The 19,753-nt window shown below is 35.1% G+C and overlaps 1 non-coding gene across 1 annotated transcript; it reads left to right on the top strand.

The window, feature by feature from the left end:
• Window positions 1-292: 292 nt before the first annotated feature.
• LOC127116272 (small nucleolar RNA R71) lies at window positions 293-399 on the top strand. The gene has a single exon (XR_007801232.1). It is a non-coding gene; the product is annotated as a small nucleolar RNA R71 (small nucleolar RNA).
• The last annotated feature ends 19,354 nt before the right edge of the window (window positions 400-19,753 follow it).

The following is a 19,753-nucleotide window of genomic DNA, read 5'->3' as shown; positions in this document are numbered from 1 at the left end:
TACAATATTCAGGTTTATGCACATATGCTCGACCTTAAGGGCTAATGCGTCCATTTTAGCTTGCATCATGTCTATAGAGCTTAGTTCATGCACTCCTCCTTGGGCTTCCTTCTTCTCAACTGTCGCTCGTTCGACTCCCCACGATTGATGGTTTTGATCCATATCTTCGATGAGGGCACTAGCTTCAGGATAAGGTTTGTTCATCAGAGCACCGCCTACGGCAGCGTCGATGGTCATCTTAGTGTTATAGTTAAGTCCATTATAGAAGGTTTGAATGATTAACCAATTTCCTAAGCCATGATATGGGCATGCTCTTAACAACTCTTTATATCTCTCCCAAGCTTCAAACAACGATTCTCCTTGGTTTTAGGTAAATCTAGTTATATAGTTTTGAAGAACGGCGGTCTTACTTGGGGGAAAGTATCTAGCAAGGAATACTCTTCTAAGGTTATCCCAAGTCGTAATGGAATTGGGTGGAAGGGAATCTAACCATGATAGGGCTTTATCCCTGAGGGAAAAAGGGAATAATCTTAAACGTATTGCCTCAGGAGTGTAAGACCCCAATTTTGTCCCTAAGATCCCTCATGGCATCATAACATTGCATTTGCATTGCCTCAAGGATCATAAGCATCTTGGTTCCCCTTACCTTTGGGTGGGACCTCTTGTGAGTGGTTTGAGATCACCAAGCATGTTTGAATTATATATCATTGCTTTTCTTATTTTGTTTATTAACCAAAAGCACAAAAATATGTCACTAACATCTTTTGTTTGTAGCTTGAGCAATCACAAGGTCCAAAGCTTCAAGGAGATCATTGGTACAAAGATATGGCCAAGAGGAGATGAAAGCAAGCATGGTAATGGTTCCCAAATCTATCATCCATCAAATATGCCTCCCTAGCATCTCAATTCATCATTTTGATCAAAGCTAGTCAAAGGGTTTGAGGTTGGTTCCCCAAAGAAACCCTAATTCATCTGTGCACCACAATGCCTTGCTCATGAAGCAACCTCAGCCCATGATCAAATACAATCAAGGGAAGTTCTTTAACTCATCATTTCATGCATATTTGAACTTATTTGAGTGTCCTCAATCATCAATTCATCAAGATATGAGTCATGGACTTGAGAAGTTGATCAGTCAATTCATCTGACTATTTTGAAATGCATTGATACCTAACTTTTTGTGTGTTGGTCAAATGGAGATGATCCCAAAAGCAAAAATGTTCTTAATGAAAATATGAACAACTTTCATGTTCATCAAAAATTGATTTGAATCTTGGAAGGTCATCTCCCATTCCAAGACATTATAGGTCATTTTGACTGAAACCCTAATTTTAGGTCAACTTCCCAAGGACATAACTCATTCATTTTTTATGATTTTGAGGTGTAATCAAATGAATTGGAAAGTTTGAGATGTCTAATTCAAATTTTATGTTGAACAAAATTTCAAAATCTCAAAGGAAATACATGTGATAATGCAAGACATTATAGGTCCTTTTGGACCAAATGCATTGAAAGGCAAAAAAGTCCAACTTCAAGTGCTCATAACTTTTTCATCAAAAATCCAAATGATGCAAAATTTAAGTCCATTTTGATTGTATTGAAAAGATATACAACTTTTATGTTGGAGGTTTTTTCATTGGAAGTTTTCATCATCAAAACAGAGGGGCTTGAACATTGGCCAAATTTAGAAACTTTGCCTTTACATGTTTTGCACCTTGCACTTTAAACTCCAATTTCCACACTTCAAATGGATTTTTGCCCAACATAACAATTGTTCCTTACATCAAAACCTTTCCAACCATTATTCACATGATCATGTTTGGATTTGGCAAATGGTATTTTCGAAGAGGAGAAGTTTTTGGTTGAATTATGCATAACACTTCAAAATTCCATGCACAAGCAATTACCATTCAGATTACACGTCCATTTCACTTTGGTATGATTTCAGATTGCATTTGGCATTGATTTTGGGCCTTTTGAATGATCATGCAAGCCCATGTAATGAATATCCAATTTCATGCACACGACTTTGATCACACTCTCCTTGCCATTCCCTCTATAAATAGAAGCCTTACTCCATTCAAAAATCATCCATGAATCAACCTGAAATGCTGCAGAACTGAAAACCTAACCTCTCACCAAAGAAGTTATTTCACTTTTCTTCAAATTTTTCAGATCTAAAATTCAACTACATCTGGTTGAATCTTTGGATCTAAAGCTTCTAGACCTTCATCCTTTACTCCATTGATCTTCTGTTTTGCCAAAGGAAGCAAGGAAGCAAGCTCAAATCTCCAGAATTCAAGGTTGATATTCAACTGGTTTTTTCTTCGAATCTCACCAATTATTGATCTATTTGCTTGGATTTTGTGTTGGCTGAAGTCCTCTCAATAGAGGCACCATTACCGTGCATTTAATTTTTAAAATCCATCAAGTTCTCATGAACATCACAGAATTTCCATCTCTGATTTCTCTCAATATAGAGATCTAGAGTGGAATTGAGTGATACAGGGATGATGTACATCATCCTAGCTTTCCAATGATGTATGGATCGTGTATTTTGGTTAAGCTTTTGAAACCTGCAAATGTCACCGGAATCTTCATGCTCACCGGAGAAGAAGGTGACTCCGATGGTCGTCCCTTTGCCAGAATGATTGTGAGCCACACGATGCGTTTTCCAGATTTGATTATAGCGCTCCAATGTTATGACTTTTATTTAGTATCCATGTGGCTCATTTGACTGGAGTGTTTGGTGCGCGCGCATGCCATAGCCGTTTGATGATCCAGCTCAATTAATGAGCTTAGATCCAACGCGTGTGGATTTTCCATATTTTCCAATTTCTGATTTTATTTTCTTTATTTCCATTTATTTCAAAAATTCATATCTCTTTTATTATTGGTCCAAAAAATATGAGACCAATTGCATTCTTCTTCAAATAAATTCTAGTTTCTGATTTTGATTTTTAATATTTTTTATTTTATCATTTGATATTTTTTTTGTGAATTTTCTCTTTTCTGGTTATTTTTAATTCATTTTAAATAGTTTTTGATATCCAAAAAATACAAAAATATTTTCCTAACCTATTTGAATGATGATGGATCTATGAAAAATATTCTCATCAATTTTTTAATTGATTTGAGATTTATTTGAGATTTTAGTTCAATTAGGTTATTTTTATTCATTTTTAATTGATTAAAAATAGTTTCTGACTTTTAAAAATGCTGAAATTTTTTATCAAACTTTGTTTGACCTTGTTGAACTTGGGATAAATCACTTGGACCTTTCAAGGTTGATTTGAAGTGATTTTGAAGTTTGACCTTTTTTTTTAATTCAAATTTATTTTAATATTAAAAATGCCAACAATATTTTGCTTATTTGTTTAACCTCCAATCTTCATCCCATTTCTGATTTCTCATTGTTTGACTTTGACTTTCAATGTCATTTGGTCAACACACATGGATTGGTACATTTTATTTCACCTTATGCACTTTATTCTTTCCATTTCCTTTTCCATTATTCATCTCCTTCTTCTTCTTCCTTTTTCTTTTTGATCAATGAGTTGAAGGTTGATAAGTTAGCATTGATTAAGGAGACTTAACCTTCCTTGATTCAAATCTAATTCATCTTGATCAATTGATCAAGTGAATGGCTTTGCATTAAGGATAGGTTGTTTCCTAAATCATGCAAAAGGCTTAAACCAATACAAGATCAATTCTCTTCTTCTTTTTGGCATGGCAAGTTGTTGGAACTTGGTTCACTAATCAAGACTTTTAACTTGTGTTGTTGCCTACATTATTATTGACCGGCCTCAGATAGTTGTGACTTCTACATAAGTCCAATTACGACTGCTTAACATAGCGCTAAATTTTGCCTTATGGCACACTAACTATTGACCACTAACAATTAACATTTACCTTATGCTCTTTACTTTTATGCAATTTACTATTCTTGTACATATTATCCATTTGCTTTTCCCTTTGCTCACTTGAGCACATGTTTATGTTAATGCCATTTGCCTTTTGCTCACTTGAGCACATAATTGTGTATATACTATTGTGCTTTTGTTTTGTTTTGATTGTTGTGAACCAAATGCAAAGAATTGGACAAAATGGACTTAGACCTTAGGACTTTCCCTATGCAAATTTGGAGTCAAAGAGAAACTAGGCATTGGGCCTTTAGAGTGCTATAAAAAGTCAAAGAGCAACTAGGCATTGAGCCTTTAGAATGCTTAAGCTTGAAGATGAACATTAAAAGGACCATATTCTAAACTCCCTCTTGTCCATTCTTTGATTGTATTATAGAACCTTTTGATGTGTGTATTATTTGTGCTAGGAGTTCCCACTTGAGATTAATTGAGGAACCATTACCATGAGCTTCTAAGAGAGAGAGAGATCCAAGATGCATTGAGGAGTCTTTCCAAGAGTTTATTTGATTGTTGATTGCTTGAGTTTATTACTTACTTGCTTGCTTATTCCAAAGGATGGGAGCTACTTGGATCATCAATATGATCTCAAGAGAGGAACTTCTTTTGTGGTTTTGCTTCTTATCCCTCACCTTTTTGCATTGCTTAGGACTTTAGCCCTTCTTCTTCTTCTCTCCACTCTAACCCAAGCCAAAACCTTTGTGCAAGCATCTAACACTTCTTTTCAAACATTAGAAACCTAAGCCTTATGCTTTTGATTTTCAAACCTTCTTTTCATAACACTTATTTTGAATTGAATCTTTAAGTCAACTTTGACCATTTTTGTATATACTTCTAATTGGTAAATGTAATCCATTCAAGTATCCTCTTTGTGGTTCCAATGGCCACTTCTTTAATCAATTTTTTTTATAACCTTTAGCTATTAGGTTTGAGTTATCTTTGTGGTAGATGTAATACTCACCTATATCCTTAGTGATGGACAATGAGTCTTCCATGCTTATTATAGGGTTAACCCCTCACTAGCATGTTGAAGCTATCCTCACATGGTGGATTTGTGGTTTTAGGTTGAGTTTTCTCCCTTTGATAACAAAAGACCTCAAGGCTTTTGGACCAATCAATTCACCAACTTGTTTTGAGATTTTTACCCCGAACTACGAGGTTTTGATCCTAATCTTTTTTAAGATGGTACATAGGCAATGGGTTTATCCATCCAAACACAAAAATGTAAATAACTTGTATATTCTCTTCTCATCTCTTCAATCATGTTTGCACAAATAAACTTTCACAAAACAACAACCTTGCAACAAGTATGAAAAGGGCTCCCTAGGAGTACCTAGGATGTTTTGGGTGCCTATCACCTTCCCATTACATAACCAACCCCCTTACCCAGATCTCTGACTCTCTTTTACTAGTTTTTGATTCGATAAAACTTTTAGGTTTTTGTTCGCTTTCTAACCATTCCTTTGGATAAATAGAAGTGCGATGGCGACTCAACTTGTATGATTTACCTTGGATTTAGTCAATATCTCTAATGGTAACGAATACCCCGCTACAAGGAGAAACTCCATTGGTTTTAAAAATGTCTGCTAATTGGAGGAAGATTTTTAAATGTTGGTTTGGGTTCTCAGTAGCGAGACCTGCGAATTGTCTCTGTTGCACTAGTTACAACAGGGATGGTTTAAGTTCGAAATTATTAGCTGGGATGGTTGGGTTTACTATACTAGAACTAGGTTCTTCGTTGGATGGTTGGGCGAAGTCCTTAAGAGGTCTTTGGTTTTGATCTTCGGCCATAGCTTTCCTAATTCTATGAAAGAATAAACGTGCGCGAGCGTAATGTTCAGGTTCCGCTAGAGGGTATACTAAACTTCCGGTGCTGCGAGTTCTTCGCATTGACCGGAAAGTAATAGCCTAAGTCTAAACGATATAACAACAGGGTACGAAATTTGACGAAATTGGTCCCCGGCAACGGTGCCAAAAACTTGATGCGTGCTTTTCGCAAGTATACGAACGCGTCAGAGTAATATAAAAGATTGTCGAATCCACAGAGACCAAGTGTCAATCTATCGTTATCTATTGTTATGGTGTTTATCTTAGGTAATCAAAATAGGGGTTTTTAGAGTGTTGAATAAAAAGTAAAGTGTTGAATAAAGTTCAATTAATAAAGACAAGCTCGAATGTAATTCACATAATCAATTAATAATCCAAGTACTTGTTAATAGAACTACTTATGGGCAGTGTTTCCTACTTTGAAAAGAACTAATTTAACAGGAACTGTCGCTTTTGCGTATTCAAAATCGAGTTGTACTCCCTAATCAAACCCTCTTATTGTCACTTATAAAAAGGCGCGCACTGCGTTAGAGTAGTAAACCTATTTTTAAAAAATATAGTATCTTGACTAAGTTGAAAAGTATTTTAACCTGGATTTCTTAACCAAAAGAGGTTCTCACGAACCAAACTCTAAACTTATAAACGCGTCCGAAAATAGTTTTAAAATCTCTTTTCTTCTTAAGTTAAAAACTCCTAATGAACTAAACAAAGCGCTTTCGCTGTTTTTAAAATAGTTAAAAACAATTAAGTTTAAAAAGACGTTGGACGACTTTTGATCTTACCCAATGGAAATTAAGTGCGGGAAAACTTAAGTTGAAAGTCAAAATAGCCCTTAAGTGTTTCTACGAACAATTGTACGGATTATCAGTTTAATTACGATCCTTACATCCTAACCTTATAGATTTAGTTAGACATGGTAAGGTAAAGGTGCATTTGAATTTAAATAAAAGTAGTGCGAGTGCGGAAAGTAAATAAAAGTAGTGCGAGTGCGGAAAATAAATAAAAGTAAAGCGCGTGCGAGAAATAAATAAAAGTAAAGCGAGTGCGAGAAATAAATAAAGTAAAGCGAGTGCGAGAAAATAAATAAAGTAAAGTGCGAGTGCGGGAAAATAAAATAGATAAAGGAAAAGTAATAAAAACCTGCTCCAATCGGAGGGTTGAATAAAATGCAAAGCGGAAATGAAAATGGCGGAAGGATTAACTTCCTTCCAAAGTGCTCCAAACTCGATTACAGACTCGATCACAGACTCGATTACATTGTGGTGACACCCCAATGCGAAGCGATTACCACTTTAAAATACTGAATATATGCCTAAGTGAAACAAAGTTTGTTCTGAGTTTGCCTCTGTTCTAAGTTTGGATCTTCCTCTTCTCTAAGTTTGGGTGATTAAACAATTGATTTCGAGTCTCTATTTATAGGCAAGCAAAATGATGGAAATGACAAGGACACCCTTCAGTTTGAATTTGGGAGGGAAAAAGTTTCCTCTTGTGGCGCCCGCCACAAGGCCATGGCGCCCGCCACAAGGCAAATCTGTGGCGCCTTAGTGGAAGTAGTGGGGAACGTGGCAGTTGAGGGAAGTATAGCTAGGACACGTCATGGCAGGGTCCATGGCGCCAACCGCAGTGGGAGCCACAAGTACAAAATGCTGAATTTTAGGGTTTTTAGCTCTTTTTCACTCCTTTTTTCGATCGGGGCTCCGATTAAAGTAAAAACCTGAAAACAAAGAAAAACATAGTAATAACACAACAAAATAACAATAAAACTACTAAAATGCATGCGAAATCGGAGTTGAAAATACGGTGAATTTCAGTGTCATAAATCACTACTACAAAAAGTGCTTTTAACATCAAATGTAAAATGCATTTTACCTCGACTGCAGTACCGAGGTAACGAAGGGCGTCATGAAAAGTAATGGCTTATCGACTCGATTTTTAAACACCGATGGGTAAATTAATTTGCACATGGGTTCGAACCCCAACATCTGCATTTTTATTATTGACAAGACTAACGCCTCATACATCTTGGTTTACAATAAAACCGAGGGGTAAGATAGATTATTTTTTTAATTGAAATTCGTTACATTGTTTACAAAGAAAATAAATAAAAATAATTTGTTTATAAATTACAATGTTAACCCAGAATATTACACTATTTATACAGAATATTAAAATAAAAATCAATTTATCCCTGAAGATCATATGTTGGATCTTCGACTCCTTGATATTTGAGCAAGATCAAATGCTTCACCTTGCAGTTATTTATTTCTGATATAAAACAAAAAAAAAGAGTTAGAAAAAAAGGGTTAGAATAATAAATGATTTTCTACTCAAATGAATATTTAAAAATACAAACCTTGAACCCAGATAATTTTATGCACTTGCAATCCATCATAGAGAACTCTTAATAGAAAAAGTTAAAGTGAATGAGTAGATAATTTCAAGCGTTTCTTGACGTTTCTTTATCAATTATAGATATCATAAGACCTTTATAATGGAAAAAATGTAGGTTTCACACGGATCACTAATGGTATGTCTTGAGCATTGATAATCATGAAATGGATGATAAAGATTTGTTTAAGGATGATGATCAATATCTAAAATTATCACGATAAGTTATCCCCTCAATTTTGTTAAAAACCGAGGTGAACGTGATTTTTTTATTTAAAAGAATTATATTATTTACACAGAATATTGGAAAATAATAATACAACAAAAGAAGAGTTTTGGTGTAAGAAGTTATGTGTTCCAAATATTTCATGCATCCAATTTCTAGGAGTTATATGTTCCAATCATTGAATGCATCCAACTTCTAAAGGAATTATATGTTCCAACATTGAAACAATATTTTTTTCTACTTGTAATCCATCATAGAGAACTATCTCAAGCTTCTAAATACAACAACAACAACATCAACACCATTTTGTGAGATGGATCCTAAAAGAATGATGTGTTTAAGTCTGGAACGACTACGTATAAGTTAGGATTAAGGTAAAATATGTGTTAACGAGTGCTTTTAGAGTAAAATCGGATTATCTTATCCCTTAGTCATTAACGAAACCGACGAGATATATCATTTAGTTTACAAGAAATTATAATAATAAAAAAAGGTTCCTGAATTTTCCCCCCTCTGATTTTTTGAATAACCGAGATAATAAGTTGATTGTCCCCTCGGTTTTGTTAAAAATAGAGGTAATATGTGGTTTCTATTTCTAAAAAAAGATAAATCATGGTGCGCATTGGAATCATATCACTAGAATAGCAATGATCATCCATATTCAAAAATGTAACGTATCTTTTGCATTTTCGAGGAGGCGTTTGAGCTTCTCTGATTGTTTCACTTCCTATTCCCCACTTTATTTAAATATTATTCATAGTTTTAATGTCTCATTTCCAACTCTTTGTGTCTAACCTAGTTTCAAAGTCTTTTCTTTTCTTCAAAAATGCCTTCAACAACCTTAGATGAAAATCTTTTGTTTATCATCAATGAAAAGTTGGTTGATTTCGATGATTTGAAAGACAAAGGTTTTGATCTAAGGAAAACTATTCGCAAACAAAAGTTGAATGGTTACTTTGAAATTCTTCATTGACCCATATACATTAATCTCATTAAAGAGTTATGGTTAAATGCCTCCGTTGGGCCATCTGGTCATAATGCTAAGTCAATCCAGTCCTTTGTCAATGGTTATCCTATCACAATTACTCAGTCACTTATTGATAAGAAAATAAACCGAAAATATGAAGGTTGTTGTGTTGAACATTATAGATTCAACAAAGTCTACTCAGATCACCTTCACCTAATTTTTGTCAACTACGACAATCTCAACAATCATACTACTCTACTACCAATTGGAAAAGTTTTGTATCAACTTCTAGTGTTAAATCTCCGTCCAAGAGAGAAATAACTGGAAACGCTTACTTGGTATGACAAGCATATCTTGTTATTCCTTACCAATAATATCAGAGTTAATCTTTCTTTTACCATTTTTAACTTCTTAAATGAAATGGTAATCATCTCTAGGGAGGAAATGACTTTCCTCATACCATATGGAAGAGTTATTTCTGAATTTTTCTCTCAATTAAAGATATTGTAGTGGTAAATTTTTTGAGATTAAGCTATTGTAGCGGTAAACTCATGACCATCAAGCTATGGATAAGCTTGACATCAATAAAACCAGAGTCGCCATCGCGCTTTTATTATTTCCAAAGGAAAAGGAAAAAGTACGAACAAAACCCAAAGATAAGAAGTTTTCAAATCAAAACTAATAAAATGCCAGAGATTACAGGCAAGGGGGTTGGTTACACAGAGGTAAGGTGTTAGCATCCAAAGTGTCATAGGTACTCTTAGGGAGCCCTTTTATGCGTGTATTTGTTTTTTGGTATAAAAGATGTTTGAAAAAAATAAGAATGTGGGGATGAGAAAAGAATTCATTAATTATATTTTTGTGTTTGACAAGACCTTTGGGCTTGTGGCTACGTACCAACATAAAAATGAGGGATCAAAACCTCGTAGTTCGTGGTAATAATTTCAAAGTTGGTGAATTACTTTTAACAAAAGGTTAATAAGAAAGGAACAAAGGACCAAAATTTTGAATGGAGTTATTAGTTCTTTTTGTCTTTTGAAATTTTAAGTCAATATGATTAAGTTTATTTAGAAATTTGATTTAAGAAAAAAGTTTGAAAATCCATTGGCATAAGGCCAAAATTTCTACTTAAAATAAGGTATAAGTTTGAAATTACAAGGAAAGAAAGTCTTTGAAAAGGGGGAGAGATTTTGAAATTTAAGAAGTGGGAGTAGATGAAGAGGTTATCCTAAGCATAAAATTAAAAGTTCAGAGTTGAAAAGACCTAATAAATGGGATGTAATCCAATAGACAAGAATGTCATATAGAAAACTCATTTTCCCTTTGGACTTTGAATCAAGCAATAATCAACAAACAATTAACAATATCCAAACATCAAGAAGATCAAGGCATCAAATAAAGATAGCCATATCCAAGCAAACAAATCCCATAGCTAGCAGTCTTTTTTGTCTTCCCATGTACCAGATGAAATATCCCTTGATCAACTCAGAACAAAGCATCAGACACAAGATCAAAATAACAATTCGCACCAAGACAAAGTAGCAGATGAATTCAAATGAATCCCATGACTTGCATCAGATGAAGGTTCAGTTCACAACAACTTGGTCTCAAAATGTTGACATTGGCCAAGTTCTTTTTGCACAGGGAATGTTGCCTAATCCTAAGTCCAAAAGTTCATATCAAGATCAACAGTCCACCAAATATTTTTTAGGATTTTTGTTGTTTATTAAGTGTTTTAAGGTCCTAAGACCACAAGCAAAATCAAAATGCACAAACAATATATACAATCATAAGATATGGCTCAAATGAGCAAAGTGAAAATGGCATAAACATAAACAAGTTAAATAAAATGAAAATGGAAATGAATGATAAATGAGTGAAATTTAAATTGCATAAAGTAAATGACTTGAAACTAAAGCATTATTAATAAGAGTTATTCAAATGTTAGTCAAATGTTAGTCAAGTGTTAGTGGTGTCTTTTAATTGATTAAGTCATTCTTTAGAGAATACTCAACCATCCATTCACAAGCATGGATCCTTGAACCAATACATCTTCCACGGGAAGGAAAAAATGTCAAGTTTCCATACAATACCATGAAGGATGGGAGACTTACAATCTCACTTACTAGAATGATATGCCTTTAGGGTCAAATTTAGCTTTATCTTAAGCAATCGTAATTGGACTTATGTAGAAGTCACAACTATTTGAGGTCGGGCAATAAAAATTTAGGTGTTAATGCATGTTAGGTATTTGGTATAATGAACCAAACTCCTAAAACATATCACACACTAAAAGAAAAGATCAAGAAAGATGGACATATCTCAGTCATACTTGTATTGGTTCATCTGACACAAGGTCATTGGTGAACCAATTAGCCTTAAGGCATTAGATATTTCATTGGTCAAATGAGGGAATAGGAAAGAATATGGATGAAGATGAAGAGGGAAGGGAATGAGAGAAACACAAATTGGTCATGGGAGGAATTTTATCAAATTAAAACCATCCATTCATTTTGGGAGATGAAATATACATTTCATCAATCCCCTAAATCTAATGGTTTTAATCCAACAAAAAGTCAAATCAACCTTGACCAAGGCCCAAACAAATAGTCAAACATCACAAGACCATAAAAATGGCTCAACATAATTTTTACACATTTAATCAATTAAAAAATGAATTAAAATACATTTTAATTTGGTCAAAACCTAAAATCTCTTTAAAACACCAAATAAATGGCCAAGAGATTTATCATAGGTCAAACAAGGTCAAAATACCTTAGACAAAAAACTTCATGATTTTTAAAAAGTCAGAAGTATTTTTAAACAATTAAAAGTATGCATAAAAACATTTAATTCATGAAAAATATCAAAATTAATCCAAAAAATAATTTTAATTCAGAATATGAAAGAGAAAAATATTTAAAGATTTTTGGTGAAGTCCTATGTTTTTTTGGATTAAAAATAAAATTTATATGAATAAAATAAAATAAGTGGATTAAATGGAAATTCAGAAAATACAAAAAACAAGGGCCATCAGATCTCCCTCATTAATTAAGGTGACAGATCTGATGGCCAAGCGCGCGCGTTCCACAAGCACCTTAGTTAACTGCGCCACACACTTGGTAATTAAAAGGAAAGGCTGAGATTAAAACATGAGACGATGATCAAATGGTTCTGGACACGCCAACGCACCACCGGAGCTAGGGCTCCGATCATCTTCTTCGATGGACCTCACCGGACTGGTCCACCTTCCACTTAAAGAAAAATGAAAAACAAGGACACTATTTCAAATATAAAATGCTCAGGATCTCGAATTTGGCTTCAATTTTCTCCAATTCCAAGTATATAAAAAGATACAGGGATTTGAATTTTAAGGATCATGAACTGAGTTGCTTCGATTTGACCTCAAAGCAACTCAATCTTGTTGCCTACATTGGTAGGACTTCAGCCAACCAAAAATCACAAAGAATAGTGAAGAATTGAGAAAGGATCGAAGAGATAAAAATTCTGGAAAATCACCTTCGAATGAGCTTCAACCTTGCTTGATCTTGCTTCCAATTGGCCTTAACTTATCTTCAGAAGCCTGTAGGAGATGAATTGGATCAAAGAAAAGCTTGGACTCTTGGAGTTTCAATCTCAAAACAGAATGAGATTTGAAGCTCGGTTTTCAAATGAAAACCTTCAAGATTATCCTTTAATGGTGAGGGTTTGGATTACAGGTTCAAAGCTTGGGCATGAGGTCCTTAATTCTGAGCCAAGAGGGTTGTATTTATAGGCATTGCAATTCATTTTCACAGACTTTCAAAATTAGCCAAAATTAGTAATTTCCTTGCATGCTTGCATGGGTGTGTGATATGCCCATCAAATGATGCTATCAGGTACAAAATCACCAATGTGCAATGCTGAAATCATGTCATGTGGTCATGCAAAGGAGATTGAAAAGTGAATGTGAAATCCATCCAAATGAATCTTTGAAAAGAACCCATGTGCAAGTCCTTCATTTCTTAACCAAATGCGACGATCTTGCACTTTTGTAAAGGGTAGATCAAGGGGAACAATTTTAATGTTGAACACTTTTCCATTTGAAGCTTGGATCATGATGAATTTTGAGGTGTAAGTTTGGAAAATCAAACATATTTAAAAAATTTCTAAGTACCAAGTCAAATGTTCACTTCTTCCACCTTTAATAACTTTTGCTATGTGAAATTCTGGTATCAAATATGAGATGTCGAAGGTAATGTCACGACACTAATATCTGAACAACAAGTGAAATATGAATAGAATAAAAACCAGGAAACAATTGAAAAACGACACAAGCAATTGTTAACCCAGTTCGGTGCAAACACACCTACGTCCGGGGGCTACCAAGCCAGGAAGGAAATCCACTAAACAGAATTAGTTCAAAGACTCTCAACAAACAACTTCAAGTTACAGTCTTTTCACCTAATCTCTACCCGTGTGATTTCTATCTAAGAACTCTTAGACATGAGACCATACTCACCCCCCCTCAATCACAGCAGTGATACTAGAACAAATACCAAAAAGAAAGAAGACACACTTCAAGGACACACACTTCAGGGATCACAGCAGTGATACTAGAATAAATACCAAAAAGAAAGAAGACACACTTCAGGGACACACACTTGATCTCCCTAGTGAAGTTCGTTTTTCCTCAGCAGTTAGATCGTCATCAGAAGATGTTTGATCTCTCCCCAGTAGATTGCCTTGGTGTCCCCACCGATCGTCGTATCTTTGCTCTCAGTCAGAATTTCCTCCTGGTTTCTGAGCATATTTTTGATTTGTTTCCCAGTAGGGTTGTCTCCCATTTTAATGGTGTTGACCTAAAATTCCCTACAGTTTGGATGTTTTATCCTCAGCAGATCTCTTTCCCCAGCCAAGGTTGAGCCTTTAGGATGTTGATCTTTTTTTTTGTTCTCCAGCAGTTTGTCTCCATGATTTTGTGGATTGACCAAGGATTGTACCGGTGTTTCAATTTCTTTGCGACACCTCTGTATCCTTTGTGATCGTTTTGTCAGCATAATCACCATATATACATATACATTCATATAAATTCATGTTTTGCATATCCTGCATCTTCATATTTGATTTGTTTGAGATTTTTATTCTATGTTATGGCGGTACTTTATCCCCATACCAAATCTGGTGTCTATCCTCCTTCAATTGTAGAGTGTCACCCCCTAAGCAGAAAAGATTTTAACCTTTCTCTGTTTCCCCACTGAGTTTGTTTCCTCGTGGATGATTGTTATTTCAGTTTCCTCTCCAGCAAATTGTCTGGATGGAATTACTCCCCTTGAGTTATGTCCTCATTGGGTTGAGTCTTGATTGACCGTTTCCTTTCTAGATCTTACCTAGATAGATATTTTGGTCCTCTAAGAGTCTATTATCCAGTAAATGGTAATATTCTTCTTAGCTTGCAGTTTGTTACTTCTTGCCCAATACCCGGCAAAAGTACCCTTTTTCTCCCTAGTGGAGTCCCTTGAAAGTATATCCTTGATATGTTCATCCTAACCGGTGATGGATATCTTTCTTTTCCCCCTGCAGGAGTCTATCCTTGATATCTTCACTTTAACTAGTGACGGATATTCTCTTCTTTGGTATTCTACCCAGTAAAAGGTAGTTGTAATCCCTATTTTGTTCCTCAGAGAGTTAATCCTTGATATGTTCATCTTAATCGATGACGGATTTCCTTCTTCTGTTGGTTTTCTGCCCAGTAACCGGTAGTTGTAAATCCTATTGTTCCCCTGAGTGGAGTCTATCCTTGATATGTTCACTTTAACCAGTGATGGATTTTCTCTTCTTTGGTATTCTATCAAGTAACTGATAGATGTAATCCCTACTTTTATTCCCCTTTCAGAGTCTATCCTTGATATGTTCACTTTAACCAGTGACGGATTTTCTCTTTGGTTGGTCTTCTACCCAGTAACCGGTAGTTGTAAATCCTACTTTGTCCCCTCGCAGAGTGAATGCTTGATATGTTCATCCTAACCGGTGACAGATTTTTTCTCTCCGACGGTTTTCTATCCAGTTTCCGATAGATGTAATTCCCTTGTTGTTCGGTTGGTATATCCTTAATATGCTCATCCTAACCGATGACAGGTATCCTTATTGACATCCCTAGGTAAGTCTATCCTTGATATGTTCATCTTAATCGATGACGGATTTTCTTCCCTGTCGAGTTTATCCTTGATATGTTCATCCTAACCGATGACGGATACTCTCATCCTTGGTCTTCTGCCCAGTAACTGGTAGTTGTAAATCCTATTTTCTGCAGTTTTTCCCAGCAAGGTTATTCTTACCCAGTAACCTGTAATGAATATTCCTCCTGGCTTTTCCTCAGCGAGTCATCCTTGATATCTTCATCCTAATCGATGATGGATGTTCTCCCTGTCAGATCTTTATTATCTCCTTACCCAGTAACAGGTAGTAGGTAATATATTTCTGTTCCTCCTGTGTTGAGGTTTATTTCTTCCCCAGTTGAGTTGAGTGCGCATTTCCTTAGTGAAATCGTGTTTCTCCCCTGCACGAGTCGAATATTTCAGTGATATCCTGACTTATTCGTATCCCCTACAGATGTTGTTTGTTCCCCGGCTGAGTCCTTCCATCTTGTGTGGATTCCCTCGAGTCCCCCAGTAATTTTAAGTTATAGCCTGGCCTATGCATGGCCCATGTTTATCCCCCAGGGTCTCTGTCTCTCCAATGAGTTTTCCTTGTGGAATGCATTGTACTCCTGCGGACTTTCGGTCTCTCTGATTTCTTTTAGTTTATGGCAACTTCTCCCTATAGAGTGTTAACTTTTGCATTCATATCATATGCATCATGAGGTCTCTTAGGGACCAAAATTTGTTTCTCTATGTTGTTATTTAAGCCCATTCTACTGAGTCGAGCTGAAGATTTTAACCTTCACCTCCTCAGTTAGAATGTCCTTAAATAGGGGCAGCTGTAAGACCCCAATTTTGACCCTAAGATCCCTCATGCATTTCTATCATAAGCATTAGCATTGGGATCATGCCTTGGCATCCTCCTTACCCCTTTTCATTGGGTTTGTTTTGGGATAGATCACCAAGCACTTTGTGAATATATCATACTTGTATATTATTATTTCACTAACCAAAATACCAAAAATATGTCTTTGCATCTACCTAAATCTTTTGTAGGTAGGGCATGATCTCATTGATTCATTGGTCACATCCAGGGTTTGATACCCTCATGAACAAAGAGCACAACCAAGAATTGATTCAAGAATGGTTATGAGCATCATATATGAGTCCCAATTTCTTCTACATGTTATACTGATCAAGTTTGCTTCAAGAGTTTGAGGGTGATTTGCCTTGGAAACCCTAGTTTGACTGGGTATCTTGAGTAACTTCTCCAACAAGCTATTGTAAGACCCTAATTTTGTCCCTAAGATCCCTCATGGCATCATAACATTGCATTTGTAAAGCCTCAAGGATCATTAGCATCTTGGTTCCCTTTGCCTTTGGGTGGGACCTCTTGTGAGTGGTTTGAGATCACCAAGCATGCTTGAATTGTATATCATTGCTTTTCTTATTTTTTTTACTAACCAAAAGCACAAAAATATGTCACTAACATCTTTTGTTTGTAGCCTGAGCAATCACAAGGTCCAAAGCTTCAAGGAGATCATTGGTACAAAGATATGGCCAAGAGGAGATGAAAGCAAGCATGGTAATGGTTCCCAAAGCTCTCATCCATCAAATATGCCTTCCTAGAATCTCAATTCATCATTTTGATCAAAGCTAATCAAAGGGTTTGAGGTTTGTTCCCCAAGGAAACCCTAATTCATCTGTGCACCACAATGCCTTGCTCTTGAAGCAACCTCAACCCATGATAAAATAAAATCAAGGGAAGTTCTTTAATTCTTCATTTCATATATATTTGAACTTATTTGAGTGTCCTCAATCATCAATTCATCAAGATATGAGTCATAGACTTGAGAAGTTGATCAGTCAATTCATCTGACTATTTTGAAATGCACTGAGACCTAACTTTTTATGTATTGGTCAAAAGGAGATGATCCCAAAAGAAAAATTTTTCTTAAGGACAATATGAACAACTTTCATGTTCATCAAAAATTGATTTGAGGCTTGGAAGGTCATCTCCCATTCCAAGACATTATAGGTCATTTTGACTGAAACCCTAATTTTGGGTCAACTTCCCAAGGACATAACTCATTCTTTTTTTATGATTTTGAGGTGGGATAAAATGAATTGGAAATATTACGATGTCTACTTCAAATGTTATGTTGAACAAAATTTCAAAATCTCAAAGGAAATACATGTGATAATGCAAGACATTATAGGTCCCTTTGGACCAAATGCATTGAAAGGCAAAAAAGTCCAACTTCAAGTGCCCATAACTATTTCACCAAAAATCCAAATGATGCAAAATTTAAGTCTATTTTGATTGTCTTGAAAAGATATACAACTTTGATGTTGGAGGTTTATTCATTTGAGGCTTGCATCATCAAAACAGAGGGGCTTGAACATTGGCCAAATTTAGAAACTTTGCCTTTACATGTTTTGCACCTTGCACTTTAAACTCCAATTTCACCAATTTCCACACTTCAAATGGATTTTTGCCTAACATAACAATTGTTCCTTACATCAAAACCTTTCCAACCATTACTCACATGATCATGTTTGGATTTGGCAATTGGTATTTTCGAAGAGGAGAAGCTTTTAGTTCAATTATGCATAACACCTCAATATTCCATGCACAAGCAATTACCATTCAAATTACACGTCCATTTCACTTTGGTATAATTTCAGATTGCATTTGGCTTTGGTTTTGGGCCTTGTGCATGATCATCCAAGCCCATGCAAGGAATGTCCAACTTCATGCACACGGATTGAATCACCCTCTCCTTGCCATTCCCTTTATAAATAGAAGCTCTATTCCATTCAAATCTCATCCATGAATCAACCTGAAATGCTGCAGAACTGAAAACCTAACCTCTCACCAAAGAAGCTATTTCACTTTTCTTCAATTTGTTCAGATCCAAAATTCAACTACATCTGGTTGAATCCTTGGATCTAAAGCTTCTAGACCTTCATCCTTTACTCCATTGATCTTCTGTTTTGGCAAAGGAAGCAAGGAATCAAGCTCAAATTTCCAGAATCCAAGGTTGCTCTTCAACTGGTTTTTTCTTCGAAACTCATCATCTATTGATCTATTTGCTTGGATTTTGTGTTGGCTGAAGTCCTCTCAATGGCATCATTACTGTGCATTTAATTTTTGAAATCCATCAAGTTCTCATGAACATCATAGAATTTCCATCTCTGATTTCTCTCAAAATAGAGATCTAGAGTGGAATTGAGTGATACAGGGATGATGTACATCATCCCAGCTTTCCAACGGTGTATAGATCGCGTATTTTGGTTAAGTTTTGGTTGCCTGCAATTTTGGCCGGAACACACAAGCTCACCGGAGAAGAAGGTGGCTCCGGTGGCCGTCTCATTGCCAGTTTGAATCTGGATCGTTGGATTCATTTTCCAGATCTAATCGTGGCCTTCCATTGTTATGACTTATTTTAATGTTGGATGTTTCTCATTGACTTCGACTTACCATGAGCGCGCGCTTCTGAACCTCAGGATTGGCCACGTCAATTAATGAGATCCAATCCAACGCTCCTTGTTTTTTCTTATTTTCAATTTTCTGATTTAATTTCTTTTATTTCCATTATTTTCAAAAATCAATATCTCCTTCATTTTTAATCCAAAAAATATGGGACCAATTGCATTCTTCTCCAAATAATTCCTAGTTTCTAATTTTGATTTTTAATATTTTTTATTTCATCATTTGATATTTTTTGTGAATTTTCTCTTTTCTGGTTATTTTTAATTCATTTTAAATAGTTTTTGATATCCCAAAAATACAAAAATATTTTCCTAACCTATTTGGATGATGATGAATCTATGAAAAATATTCTCATCAATTTTATAATTGATTTGAGATTTATTTGAGATTTTAGTTCAATTAGGTTATTTTTATTCATTTTTAATTGATTAAAAATAGTTTCTGACTTTAAAAAATGCTGAAATTTTTTGCCAAACTTTGTTTGACCTTGTTGAACTTGTGATAAATCACTTGGACCCTTCAAGGTTGATTTGAAGTGATTTTGAAGTTTGACCTTTCTTTTATTTTTAATTCAAGTTTATTTTAATATTGAAAATACCAAAAATATTATGCTTATTGTTTGATCTCCAATCTTCATCTCACTTCTGATTTCTCATTGTTTTACTTTGACTTTCAATGTCATTTGGTCAATACATATGGATTGGTACATCTTATTTCACCTTATGCATTTTGATCTTTCCATTTCCTTATCCATTTTTCATCTCCTTCTTCTTCTTCTTCTTCTTTCTTTTTGATCAATGAGTTGAAGGT

The sequence above is a fragment of the Lathyrus oleraceus genome, chromosome 1 (assembly GCF_024323335.1).
Source record: "Lathyrus oleraceus cultivar Zhongwan6 chromosome 1, CAAS_Psat_ZW6_1.0, whole genome shotgun sequence".
NCBI lineage: Eukaryota > Viridiplantae > Streptophyta > Magnoliopsida > Fabales > Fabaceae > Lathyrus > Lathyrus oleraceus.
Note: the sequence above shows the minus strand (reverse complement) of the source record. Positions and strands in the feature narration are given on the sequence as shown.